Source organism: Lycium barbarum, chromosome 2 (assembly GCF_019175385.1).
Source record: "Lycium barbarum isolate Lr01 chromosome 2, ASM1917538v2, whole genome shotgun sequence".
Taxonomy (NCBI): Eukaryota; Viridiplantae; Streptophyta; class Magnoliopsida; order Solanales; family Solanaceae; genus Lycium; species Lycium barbarum.
Genome location: NC_083338.1, coordinates 46,866,822 through 46,879,534, shown reverse-complemented (window position 1 = coordinate 46,879,534; position 12,713 = coordinate 46,866,822).

The following is a 12,713-nucleotide window of genomic DNA, read 5'->3' as shown; positions in this document are numbered from 1 at the left end:
GAAATTGTCGCTTCAAAATTTATCAATAAATTTTCACTGTTTCTTTCTCCTTCCCCTCTAATTTCTTATTTGTTAGGTTTATTAACATCTCATTTTTTGTGTTTGTTTAGTTAGTATGTTTAGGTAACTCTCTTGCCAGTTTGGGGAAGTAGATTAAGGAACTAATGTTAGCCAGCATATCAACTATTTTTATGAATTTTCGTTTGTTGCTAATACGTACTTTTGTGTGGGTATGTGTTTTATGGTTCTTCTAAATAAAATAGAAGCTATATGTAATGTGATTTACACCGTATCTCGGGATGAATTTCAATCTTTCCGCTCTACTTCAAAACATCTTAAGTTATGCTTAAAGTACATCAATATGCACTGGACAGAGAAGTGGTGGTTATGTCTACGGAATTTCAAGGACATATTTTTCAATTTAAAGAACAGTTTGATATTTGTGAATGCATTCAATTAATCATTTGTTACGGTTGGAAGAAGTGGTAAAAGAGAAGTATTTCATAAATTTCAATTGGCTTTAATTTGTTGTCGTTGGTTCTCTTGCCGATTTAATCAAAGAGAAAAATATGAAAGCAGCAACATACATCTCTTTAATAAAATATATTAACAGATACTTATATAAGCATATTTTAAAATATAAGTTCATGTTGTAAATTTTATTAAACATAGGCACATAAAAAAGTCAATGTTTCTTTATTCGGATTCAAAGACTAGAAAAAAGCTTTAAGATATTTATAAAATGCGGATGTTAGAGAATAATACTTCATATATAAATTTAACTCGTGAAACGCATATTTTTCGTTTTAATCAATTTATAAAATTATTTTTTGTACATGTATATGCATTAAATATTTCTATACCCAAAAATATAAGTGCCTACAACCGCACGAAGTGCGGGTAAATTCACTAGTTGTTTAGAATTTCGCCCTATTAATGTTCTAATGATGTATAATTCATCCAGAAAATGGAAAACTTTGTAGTGTAGAGGTGAAGAGCCGTAATATGTTAGAAGGTATTTTTTCCAAGTAAATATTTATTATAGGCATTATTTAGTATTTAATAGGATTTCATTAAATAAGACACTCACTTTATCAAGAAGTAAACCAACAAGTTGAAGAAATTTTACTTCCATAAACTTGTACAGTAGTAATTTTAGTTAAACATTTGAGGGGTAATTTCATAAACTAACTTTAAACTATTGAGCTTCCCACTTTTAGTATAATATGATACATCCTCTGTCCCAATTTATGTGAAGGTGTTGATCTGTCGTGAAGTTTAAAAGAAAAAAAAAGACTGTTGAAACTTGTAATCTAAAATAAATAAATAAAATTATTGTGACTATAAATTATCTAATGAAAAACAAATTGAAGTTAGGTTACAACTAAATATAGAAAGATCGATGCCATACTTTTAAGACAGAAAGAACGTGACCCCTTTGGCACTTTCCGCAAAAGAAAAGCTAGTTGCTCTTTACTCTATTCGTTCACACGACTTTGATTTCCCTCTTCATTTGTGCTTCTTTATCTTTCTATATTGATTATATATTGTTTAAGCAAATGTATTTTTACAGTTGCCATCTCAATACTAAAGTAGGAGAATATTTGAAGAGCATCCAAAAAATTAAGACAGAAAATACTACATAATAAGAATGAAACTTTTTCAAGTCTACAAAAGAAAGTGTTTGGAGGTCCTAATCTTTATAACATTACCTTATCAGAAAAGAGCGTTGGGAGACTAGGACTTGGTTTATTTGGGAAGGAAAATAATCAACATGATTACTGTTTACCCAGGATTTGGATAATCAATTAAAATTGTAGGTGAGGTATAGGATATGTGGTTATATTTTGAACTTATTTGATAGAGAAAAGAAATATGTGACTATGCTACAAGGGGCAATTGATGATCAATGGTTTGCTTCAGACTCGTGTATCTACTAGCAAATAAGTGTTATTTGATGTAAGAAACATAAGAGATAAAGCACAACAAATATGGACTGAAATCTGATATGAGAGAGATTCTTATATATAGTTTGCTATTACAAAGAGTTTTTTGATCTGAGGAGCAAACCCCCTCAAAGGAGGCCAATGCCCCTTATTTATAGTATTGCCTCATGGTCTCCATACAAAATAAAATAATAAAGAAAAGAGCTCTGAGTTGGGTTAGGTTGGGTTAGCTTGACCGTACGATCTAACACCCGTACGGTTGGTAGTTGAGCATGGCAGGACGCTATCGACGTGTGGCAAACGCGCAACGAATCTCCCGGACCAACGGCTACGAACAAACGGACTAACGGCCACGACCAACTCGGCCATGAAGAAGCCGGATCAAATGATGCCCTTCCTTGACTTCGGTCCAAGCGTTCCTCCGGTTCAGAACGAAAGTCTTCATGCATGTTCTTGTCCCCTGCTTCCTTTGGTTCCTTGTATCCCCGGTTTAACGCATATCCGGTTTTCACTGTATACAGATAGTCCCCACACTTCCCGGACCGCAGATCTATCGGAGTAATGGGAAGTGGGTGAATCAAGAAATCGTCGACTCCGTTTGTCCGTAGTTATGCTCTCATTTTGGCGGGAACGGTTGCGTCACGTCTCCTTTCCATCGGCCACGTGTCTTATCCCGGATGGTCCGCTCTGACAACTACCGCACGCACGTCGTTTCAAGTCATTCCTCATTAATTATGGGACACGTGGCGCCTCCCTATTGACCGGAAACCGTAACCGCCTAAACCCCATAACTATAAAATGCCCTCTAACCCTTCATTTTTTCACTTTCAACTCCTCAACTCATTTCCTCTTTGCTTTCGATTCTTCACTTCATTTCTTCGTCTTCATCACATCTGTTCACCCTCTATACCAAGTTTGTTTGTTGACTTATTGCTTACCCCATGCGAAAGGAAGCAACTTTGCCCTTCCTTTACACCAATCTGCTATTGCTTATTGTTGTTTCTCTCCTTCTGACTTCTCCTATATTGTTTGTTCCCTTATTCCCTTTGATTTTCTTTAACTCCTCTTTCGAATCCACTCAACTTCTCTTTTTCACATTTTCAAATGTCTGAAACCATTTCCCATGATATTCCCTCGGTTTCGCCTCAAGGAACAGAGGCTGCTTCCCCTTTTAAAGCAAAGGGCACCTTCGAGCCCACGGCCTCGGACATTATACCGGCCAAAACCAATTTCAACAAAGACTTAGAGGTCGAAAAGCCTTCCTCGGTATCCGACAGAGGGTATGATGTGAGACGATATCCCTCCTCCATTACTGAGGATAGACTTGACCTTATCCGGTCTGACTGCGGATGGGACAATCGCTCGGTCGAAGTTTTTGCCCCCGGGCCCGATGATTCAGTCACCGACCATCGGGAAGGTTTTTTATACGTTTACACTTACCCCTTCACTCTCAAACTCGACCCTTCGATCGACCCGATCATCTTAGACATGTGCCGGACTTATGACGTAACCTTGGCGCAGATTGGTCCGATCGTTTGGAGGGTCGTGGCATGCCTCCGGCTATTGGCCAATAACGCCGGGAAGGAGCTCACGCTGGCCCACTTGATACGCCTATATTCCCCGAGGTTGTTCCGGGGTGGCATAATAAAACTAGCAAAACGTAGCTGGAACCCCTTTTTCTCGAAAATGGATGAAGATAGAGATCGGGGCTGGTTGGAGCGGTTCGTCCGGGTGCGTACTTCGGATATCATTCTGGCCAGTTACATGCCCTTCCCGGAGAAGTGGAACAACAAGCGTACGTCTGAACCCTTAAGTGATTGCTTCTGTATGTTTCGTCAAATTTCGATCCCACTTTCTCACCGTTTCGCTTATTCATATCAGCCAATGGGTATATTCCTCCGGTCGTCCGGAACCTGAGCGAATGGGTCACTGCACTTCTTAGCCAACATGTCCATGATAACCGGACGTGGGGCCACCTGTCACGTGGCCGATAGGTCGCCCAGAACCACTGTAGTATTTTGCTTCTTCCTGTGTTCACTGCACCTTCTACTATACGTATTCACTGCGTCTTTGACTTTCAGGTTTACCCAAAGGCTCGGTGGATCCCAGGACGGAGTCGGCAGCCGGACCTACAACGTCGGCACCCGAGTTTGACTCAGCGGGTGCATCTCGTACCCTTGCTGCTGTTGCTGCCGTCAAGAGGAAAACGCCCTCGGACAAAGGGCAAAAGTCGAAGAAGAGGGCGACGAGCGTCACTCGGACCTTACGGGATGAAACAGAGCCCAACATTATTGTTCGGAGAGTTGGTGCCGATCCTCCCGTGGCTCCGATCTCGGAGGAGGCCGTCGCCGTTCCACCCCTTCCTTCTGCTGGTCAAGGACTTTTAGTTGCGATTTCACACACAGGTGCGGAAGAAATTGTTTCCCCGGCTCCTCTAAGGTCGATTGATTTTGTCGACATTTCAGGTGAAACTTCTTCCGAAGAGACGCCCCTGCAAAGGACAAGAAGGCCCGGGGAGGCGGCCGCTGCTGAAGCCGGTCAAAGGACTGAGCCGGTCCCGGTGATCGAAGTCCCCATTGTTGTTCATCTGACGCCCGAGCATGATCCTGCTGCAACTATGGAGCCCCCGACCTTTGCTGAAGATACCGAGGCTGCTCCAAGTTCCTCTACTCCGGCTCCGAGGCCTGACGAATTTGAGGATATGTTCTTGGGCACTCCTCCTGCTACCGATGAAGCTGCAGGATTCGGGCATCTCCCGATCCCTCGGGCCACGAGGTTGGCCAGCCGGACCTCCGAATCTGGGGCCAGGGATGGCTTGGTGCGTATCATTCCGGCCCCAAGCGTGGAGCCGAGGAGAACAAAGTCAGTTATGGTCACTGTCCCCAAGGCCTGCAGCTTTCTTTCTCGCCCGGTGGGTGTGGCGAGCTATCTGCGGCCTCTTGTCTCGGATTCGGACAAGCGGAAGATGACCGGGGTCTCTTGGCAGTGCCTCATTAACGAGGGTATGCATGCGGGCAACCGGGTAAGATTTTTTAGCCGTCCTTGCATAACTTCACTGAGAATTTTAGCCTTGTTTTGTTCAATTTTTTAACTTGCTTCATTTTCAGAGTGTGGTGCTCATCAACGAAGCCCTCATCCGCGCCCAACAAGAGATGGACGATCTTAGGGGCCAATTGGATGCCCAGGGCCAGGAAACGGAGAAATATCTGCACCTTCTACAGGAGAAAGAGGAGGAGTTGAACCAAGCAGTCGTTCTTTCCAATCTCCGACCCGAGCTTGACGCAGTGAAGGCCGAAAACCACCAGTTAAAGAGTGAGCTGGCCGCGATGACCGAATACAATCAGAGTCTCGAAGCTGACAAGATCGGCCTTAGCCAAGACAATGCTCAAATTTCCTCGAGGCTCGGTAAGCTCGAAACCACCTTCTCCCAACTCCGAGAGGAGCTGAAATTGGTGAAGTCGGATGCTGCGAGCTTGGCCCAGAGGAATCGGCTACTCGAATCTGAGAGTGTCCGATATCAAGAGCGTGCAAGGGTGTTCGAGGAGAAGGCGGAGATGGGGGCCCGGATGTGTGACGATTTGAAAAACGAGCTTAAGGAGACGGATGATGCAAATGACACTCTCCAGGCCGAGCTTCAATCGGCCATCCATATGCAAAATGTTCTTGGAGAGGCTCGGGATGCTCTAGCGGCGAAGTTAGCCCAGGCCGAGGCTGATTTGGACGAAGCTTTAAAGAGCATCGAGGCCGCCGAGGCTCATGCTACCATTGCTGCTGAATACGAGAAATGGAAATCTCAGAGGATCACCCTCGAGCAAGCCGAGCATGGCTTTACTGATCTTCCGGCCCTTATTGCTGAGGCCAAAAGGATCGAGGAAGAGGCCAAGGGTGCCCTTGGTTCTGACTCCGATGACTCTGAACGGACAGTGTCCGAACGTTCTGGCTCCAGCCATTCCGGGTAGATTAGGGCTTGTGCTTGGCTTTTATTTTTATTGTTTGCCTTTGTAGGGCTTTAGTTTTGATGTAAAAACATCCCTTGTACAAATTTTGTATAAATGAAAAAATGCATCTTTCTAGTTCTTTCGTTTGAACGTTTGCTTATTGTTTTTCACTGAATCGTTGGTCCGTTTTACGGACAAGCGGACTCGTAGTCACTTTTTCATTGCTCGGGGATTTTACCGCTCGTGAGACTTATTGAATGCTTTGTGAATCCAGATGTCTCCGAACCACGAAAGGCATATCTTATGGGGCCGGTATTTTCCGGCAATATACTTAGGCCGATTTTATTCGGGCACCTGAATCTCAGCCTTAGCTAGATTTTAATGTAAAAGTCCCCTTCGTGGGATTAATGACTTTGGCTTGGTTCACTATGACCTTGTTGCCTTTGTCGAGTTTCGACCGTAGTGCCCGGTACAGGGTGTATAAATGAAAACAGTGCCGAAATACGGCGGTTATCACCGGGTCGAACTGTTTTAACAGGAAGACATCTGAGATATCATTTATTCAAACTTCTGATAAATTTTTGCATTGCAAGAGTTTGAGTACATAGGGCCGGAATTTTCCCTTCCGTTTTTGCCGTAGCAAATACTAAATGGACACGATTCATTCTGATCGTTTGGCCCTTACATCGGAACCTAATGCAGAAGATCCGGTTCCTGGTTTTGCCGTGGCAAACGTTATGTGGACACGATTCTTTTTTATCGTTTGGTCCTTACATCGGAGCCTACGGCATAAGGTCCGGCCTTGTTTTGATTTTGCCGTAGCAAGTATTGAGTTTCTCCGTCTTCCTTGACCGGTGTGAACTTCGATGTGGGCATAGTGTTCCCCTAGTACTTATCCGAGCTGTGAGGTCGGGTGAGTGCTATTAAGTCCTCATTCGGAGGGTGTGACCTCGGAGTCTCCGAGCACTGGTCCCTTATCTCTGTCAAGTAACACGTTGTACTTGTTGCCTCATTAAAAACCTTGTCGGAAAACCCATTTTGGGACAAAACCGTACTAAGGAAAAGAGTGCAACACGTGTTTTCAGGCCTAAATTCTAACTTTATCCGGTTCTCGATTTCCTGCAAAAGAGAAAGGTTAATAGGAGAACATAGGGAGTCCATACCTTAGCAGTAGTATCTTTTCAGATGGGCCACATTCCAGTTATTGCTCAACCGTTGCCCGTCCATGGACTCCAACTAGTACGATCCTTTGCCCGTTATCCCGATTATCTTATACGGTCCTTCCCAGTTCGGACCCAGTTTTCCTTCGTTGGGATTTTTGGTGTGCAAGGTAACTTTTCGAAGCACCAAGTCCCCAACTTGGAAATGACGAAAATTGGTTCTCCGATTGTAGTACCTTTCCACCCTCTGTTTTTGGGCCGCAATACGGACCAACGCGTTTTCGCGAAGTTCATCCGTGAGGTCCAGTCTTATGACCATGGCCCTCTCGTTTGACTCCTCGGTTGTATATCAGAATCGGAGGGTCGGTTCACCAACTTCTACGGGAATAAAGGCTTCAGCCCCGTAGACCAACAAGAAGTGAGTTTCTCCCGTACTTGATTTTGATGTGGTTCTGTATGCCCATAATACCTCCGGTAATATTTCCCTCTAGTGATGCTTTGACGCTTCAAGTCTTTTTCTCAGATTTTGGATTATTGTCTTGTTCGTGGATTCCACTTGTCCGTTTGCACATGGGTGATATGGGGTCGACACAATTTTCTTGATTTTCAATCCCTCGAGAAAATTGTTGACTTTGCTACCCACGAACTGAGGACCATTATCACAAGTTATCTCGGCGGGGATGCCGAAACGACAGATGATGTGATCCCATATGAAGTCAATGACTTCCTTTTCTCTGATTTTTTCAAAGGCCTGCGCTTCAACCCACTTAGAGAAATAATCAGTCATAAACAAAATAAAACGGGCCTTACCTGGTGCCCACGACAATGGACCCACAATGTCCATTCCCCATTTCATGAAAGGCCAAGGTGAAACCACCGAATGCAGCAACTCTCCGGGCTGGTGAATCATCGGAGCATGTCTCTGACACCCGTCACATTTTCGGACAAATTGTTTCGAGTCTTCATCCATCCGGTTCCACTAATAACCGGCCCTGATGATCTTTCGGACTAGAGCTTCATCACCGGAGTGGTTGCCACAAGTTCCTTCGTGCACCTCTCTCATCACATATTCCGTTTCACCGGGGCCCAAACACTTAGCCAGGGGGCCGAAAAAAGATCGTCGATACAATTGGCCGTCTACCAAGCAGAAACGCGCAGCTTTGGTCCTTAATGACCGTGATTCTTTCGGGTCATTCGGGAGCTTCCCATCACGCAAGTAGTCGACGTACTTGTTGCGCCAATCCCAAGTTAAACCCATTGTGTTATTTCAGCGTGTCCATTTTCTATCGCCGTGTTTAACAAGTGCACCGCCGTCCCGAGGTTGATTTCCTCCCCTTCGATCGAGGATCCCAAACTTGCTAATGCATCGGCTTCGCTGTTCTGCTCCCTCGGTATGTGCTATATGGTCCATTCTTTAAACCGATGTAGTATCACTTGGATATTTTCAAGATACCTCTGCATCCGTTCGTCCTTGACATCGCAGACGTCGTTCACCTGGTTCACGACCAAGAGCGAATCGCACTTTGCCTCGATTATTTCGGCCCCCATAATTTGGGGCCAACTCCAAATCTGCAATCATAGCCTCATACTCGGCTTCATTGTTAGTCAATTTGGCAGTTCTAATAGACTGTCGAACGGCATCCCCGGTCGGGGTTCTAAGGACGATTCTCAGTCCGGAACCTTTGAGGTTCAAGGCCCCGTCCGTATATAACGACCAAATGCCTGAGGCTTTTCCCGAGGTCAATAGAAGTTCTTTCTCGACCTCGGGGACCATAGCCGGGGTTAAATCTGCCACGAAGTCGGCCAAGATCTGGGACTTGATGGCCGTTCGAGGTTTGTACTCGATATCGTACCTGCTAATTTCGACGACCCACTTAGTTAGCCTACCCGATAATTCCGGTTTGTGCATGATGTTTTTCAGGGGGTAAGTAGTTACTACGCATATTGGATGGCATTGAAAATAGGGCTTGAGCTTTCTATAAGCGCTTACTAGTGCCAATGCAAATTTTTCCAAGTGGGGATAACGGGTCTCCGCAACCCCCAAAGTTCTACTTACATAATAGACAGGGAATTGCGTACCTGCCTCTTCTCGGACCAAAACGCCACTTACCTCTACCTCAGAGACAGCAAGGTAGAGAAAAAGCGGCTCGTCTGCCTTCGGTGTGTGCAATAGCGGGGGGCTAGACAAGTATCTCTTCAATTCCTATAAAGCTCTTTGGCACTCCGGTGTCCAAACGAAGTCATTCTTCTTCCTTAATAAGGAGAAGAAACGATGGCTCTTGTCTGAGGACCTCGATATGAAGCGACTCAATGCCGCTATCCTTCCGGTGAGCCTCTGTACTCCTTTGATGTTATTCACCACCTCGATATCCTCGATGGCCTTGATCTTGTCCAGGTTGATTTCAATCCCCCGGTTTGACACCATGAAACACAAAAATTTGTCGGACCTTACCCCGAAGGCACATTTTTCGGGGTTGAGCTTCATGTTGTACTTGCGGAGCACGTCGAAAGTTTCCTGCAAATGTTTTAAATGGTCCTCTGTTTCCAGGGACTTGACTACCATGTCGTCAATATAAACTTCTATTGTTTTCCCTATCTGTTCTTCGAACATCTCATTAACTAGGCGTTGATAAGTTGCACCGGCATTTTTAACCCAAAAGGCATTACATTATAACAGTAAGTCCCATACCGGGTAATGAAGGACGTTTTCTCTTGATCCTCCGGGTGCATCCGAATTTGGTTATACTCGGAGTAAGCATCGAGAAAACTTAACATCTCATGCCCGACCGTCGCATCGATCATTCTATCGATGTGAGGCAATGGAAATGAATCCTTCGGGCATGCCTTGTTTAAGTCCTTATAATCAACACACATTCGGAATTTATTACCTTTTTTGGGCACCACTACCACGTTAGCTAGCCAATCCGGGTACTTTACCTCCCGGATAGAACCTATTTTTAAAAGCTTTGTTACCTCATCTTTTACGAAGGAGTTCTTTGCTTCCGCCATGGGCCTCCTCTTCTGCTTCACCGGGGGAAATTTCCCGTTCAAGCTAAGCTTGTGAGTTGCCACTTCTGGTGATATACCTATCATATCTATATGGGACCATGCGAAACAATCTGCGTTAGCTCGAAAGAATTCAATTAGCTTGTTCCTGAGCTCCGGGGTTAGCCCCGTGCGCAGGTATACCTTTCTGTCCGGTAGGTACTCGAACAAGATGATCTGCTCCAGCTCCTCTACAGTCGACTTGGTTGCATCCGAGTCATCCGCACGACAAACGATCTGGGTACATCGAAATCATCCCTTTCATACCCCGGATCCGACCCGGTGTGCTTTGATTGCTATTTGGTGTCCTCTCCTCGGTTAGATCTTCCTCCTTCTGAGCCAATTCTTTGGACCGAGGTATTGCTTCCTCAACTGCGAACATCTCCCTTGCAGCGGGTTGTTCACCTCGGATGGTTTCTATCCCTTCCGGGGTGGAGAACTTCAGCAGCTGATGCAATGTTGAGGGCACAACCCTCATGCTATGTATCCAGGGTCTGCCCAGTAATGCATTATACTTCATGTCCCCTTCGATCACATAGAACACCGTTTGCTGAATGGTGCCATCGATGTTCACAGGCAATGAGATCTCCCCCTTTGTGGTTTCGCTCGCCATGTTGAACCCGCTGAGTACCCGGGCTACCGGTACGATCTGATCGAGCAGCCCTAGCTGTTCGACCACTCTCCACCGGATGATGTTGACCGAGCTACCTGGGTCAATCAAAATACGTTTAACCTTAGTTTTAAAGATAAGTACAGAAATTACCAATGCATCATTGTGCAGTTGAATGATGCCCTCCGCATCCTCGTTGCTGAAAGAGATAGAACCCTCAGGTAAATAGTCCCGGCTGCGCTTTTCGCGAACAACAGAGACCTTCGCTTGTTTCATCACCGGCCTTCGAGGGGCATCGGTGCCCCCAACTATCATGTTGATTGTATGCTGGGGTTATTCTGGCTCGGTCCTTCGATGAGCCTCCCTTTGCTTGTAGTGACTTTTGGCTCGTTCACTCAGCAGCTCTCGGAGATGACCATTTTTCAGTAACTGGGCTACCTCCTCTCTCAACTGGCGACAATCCTCAGTTCTGTGACCATGGGTTCCATGGTATTCACACACCATGCTCGGGTCCCGTTGGCCCGGATCCGACCTTAGAGGTCTTGGCCATCTTACATCCGGAACACGACCAATGGCCGAAATTAGGCCCGAGGTACTGACGTTGAAGTTGTACTCCGATATCTTTGGTAAGTCCTTATTGCCGGCAGAGCTCCCGGCATCGCTCCTGAATGAGAGACCCCGACTGTTCGATGGGCGCTCGACCCGTTTACTACCCCGACCGGATAAACGGCTTGGGCTCACCCTGGATTTCTCCAACCTGAAGCTTTGCTTCTCCGAATGAGAGTATGGCCGATACCTTTCCCTCGATGATTCGGCCTTCGTTTCGTAGCCCTTCCTTGGTCTCTCAAAACTTTTGTTTACATTTATTGGCCCCGGGGGAAGCTCGAATTGATCCTTCTCCATTTATTGGCCCCAAACTTTTTCAGCAATACCGACTCAATTTCATCCTTCTCCATATCATTGCCCTTTATGGCGCACGTGTATGAGGTCACGTGCTCGTGTGGGTCCGTTGTGCCATCATATTTCTGGATATCCAGCATTTTAAACCTCTTCGGGATTAATTTTGGGGCTGCACTCGGAGGGAAAGGTCTTTGGATGTATCTCTTCGAATCCGGCCCCTTCAGTAAAGGCGGAGCCCCCGGGATTTGATCCACCCGAGAGTTGTATGTTTCAACCCTCTTTTCGGTTGAGTCTACTCGCTTTGCCAAAGTTTCGAGCATTTTTACAACCTCGGTGGAGGAACCAGTTCCGGATCCATTGCTCTCAATAACGCGTGCCTCATCCCTTCTGGGTTCAGCAACACCGCTCGTTTTCTCCGGGGTCGTTGTATCCCCTCCGTTTTGCAACCGGGCAATCGCGATCCCTTGCTCGTCAATCGCTGCTCTCTATTCCTGCAACATTTCAAAGATTAAACGTAAGTCAATATTGTCATTAGGCGTATCCGGTTCTTTCCGGCCCTGTGCCCGGGACAAAGTAACAGAATTGTGGGTATTTAGAGGATCAGTGGCCGGTAAGGTGGCATTCTCCTGGTCCACGGTGTTCTGACGGTTGAGGCCCTCCCTCGAATTAACGGGGTTAGGATTAGTGGGGTTTGGCGGTCCTCGTGGACATCTTCCTTCGTTTTCGGCCACGATTTCGTTGTTGTTGACGTGACCAGATTGCCCACTGTCAGCCATTTAGTCCGTTTTTTCAGAGATGAACAAAAGGTGTTTTTGATTTAGATGGGTAAGGTAGAGATCAAGATAAAAAACCACTATTATCCTAGCCCCCAGTGGGCGCCAAACTGTTTACCCCGGATTTGGATAATCAATTAAAATTGTAGGTGAGGTATAGGATATGTGGTTATATCTTGAACTTATTTGATAGAGAACAGAAATATGTGACTATGCTACAAGGGGCAATTGATGATCAATGGTTTGCTCCAGACTCGTGTATCTACTAGCAAATAAGTGTTATTTCATTTAAGAAACATAAGAGATAAAGCACAACAAATATGGACTGAAATCTGATATGA